Below are 1,826 nucleotides of genomic sequence, written 5' to 3'. Positions count from 1 at the left end.
CGGTCCAGCCCGGGCTGCGTCCGCGGTGGCCATCATCGCGCGCTGGCCTCGGCCGCTGCGCCCAGCTCCCGCTGGCCCCGACCCGATCCGCTCGGCCAGGCCCGGTTTCCGGAGGCCTGTCGGAGTGGGGTCTGGCCCCGCGAGTCATCGGCCCGGTCCCCCGCCCCAGGACGCCACGGAACCCCTCCTTCGCCCCTTGCAGTCTTAGCATCCGACCCGCTCACCTCCGCGGAGCCGCCGCGCGTTGCCCCGACAACGGTTGAGCGCCGAACGCGGAAACAGCCGAAGGTGAGCGCGGCGGATGCCGAGGCCACCCGAAGCGCCCCCAGAGGCCGGAAAGAGCCGAAGACGGTCGAGACTGTTCGTGAGGCGCCGAGGGCAAGAGTCCCCTGGCGGGTCACCGCCCGCGGCCAGCTCCGTGGTCTTGCGTGGCATTTTGTCTTTGTCGCAGCCCCTGTTTAGGACCAGCAACGCTACCTCGGAAAGGGGAGCTAGGAGGCCAGTCTTTGCCTGTGCTGCGTAGAGAACGGAAGCGAGTGACATTTTTATAGGTGTGATAAGAATGCAAAGCCTGTTGGGACCGGCTCCTGCAATTACACCTTAACAAACGGGTCGGTCGGATGAGAGAATGTGGGGGAGAAACAACGCCATCTTCCCTAAGATTCTCTTCTTCTCTTTTCATTTTCTTGCTGAGTCTTTGGAACCGCACACCGTTTGATGGGCTCTACTTTGTCTTTTCTCGAGGAGGAGGGTGTGGTTCAAGAGGATTTCTGAGCAAAGTCAGTTCATTCGACGTAATATTTGACGCGCATTCAACGACTTGGGGGCCGTATGGACTCTGGCGAGATAATGGTAGTCAAGGGTACCTACGGCCTCATTCCATTATAAGCCAACCTGGCTCGTGTTGGCAGATTGCATTCCCAAAGGCACTAGGACGTGCGCCCTGGCCTTTTCGGTCATGCGTGGTTAAACTTGGAAATTAAGTTTGAACAACACAGCGAAGTCATGTCATTAAAGGAAAGAAAAAATGTTGCGACAGCAAATTAGTCCCCATTAAGTGGATCTGACAGGAAAGGTGCTGGATCACACAGGTACAAGGCAGATCCTGTTTTTAAAAACCTTATTTTCATAAACATAATAATTTATTGGAATAAAGGACCCCGACATGTGGCGTTGTGTGGGTTTAAGGTGTACTGCGTGTTACTTTGATGCATTCATGTTGTTATGTGGCTACCGTAGCGACACTGGTCGTATGACGTGACTATAGTACAGTAATATCGTCTTCATCCGCCTTACTGTGCTCTATACACTTATACACTGCTCCTTTCAGGTTTGTACCCTCGAACACCACCTCGCTTATCCTCTCTTCCATGAGCAATGCTAGAATTTACAACACACTCCTTTAACGCCATCACGAGGAAACATGACCCGAGTGCTCAGCGCCATCCACTGCACTAAAGAACTTCAAAAGCACACACTCAACGTAATAAAGGGCGTGTTTATCTGACTCTGTCGCATTTCTATACTTTGTCGTTAAAAACCCGGTTCGCGCCGGATTCAAGACTCTGAGCTGAGGCAGCGTTTACTTCTCACGCATCCGTCAACACGGCTCCGGCCAATCACAGCCAGGGCGCTGGCCCTATTGGCTGTCTATCCGCCAATCCGGAGAGACGCCCTGGCCCGCACGGCCGCGAGGCTAGCGTCACAACACTACCCGCGTCGCAGGCCCGCCCCGCGCCCCCGCCCAGCGTCCGTACGTGCAAGCGCGCGCGCCCGCTGCTGGCCAATGGCAGCTGCCTTAGGGGGCGCGCCCGCTGGAAAACCGG

General features: G+C 56.1%; 1 long non-coding RNA gene across 1 annotated transcript; it reads left to right on the top strand.

Moving 5' to 3' along the window:
* The first annotated feature begins 8 nt into the window (after positions 1–8).
* LOC115299641 lies at positions 9–1,507 on the top strand. Its single transcript, XR_003912270.1, has 2 exons — positions 9–1,091; positions 1,331–1,507. It is a non-coding gene; the product is annotated as an uncharacterized LOC115299641 (long non-coding RNA).
* Positions 1,508–1,826: the final 319 nt, after the last annotated feature.

The sequence above is a fragment of the Suricata suricatta genome, chromosome 8, assembly GCF_006229205.1.
Source record: "Suricata suricatta isolate VVHF042 chromosome 8, meerkat_22Aug2017_6uvM2_HiC, whole genome shotgun sequence".
NCBI lineage: Eukaryota > Metazoa > Chordata > Mammalia > Carnivora > Herpestidae > Suricata > Suricata suricatta.
The sequence above is the reverse complement of the archived record's forward strand: the minus strand, read 5'-3'. Positions and strand labels throughout refer to the sequence as shown.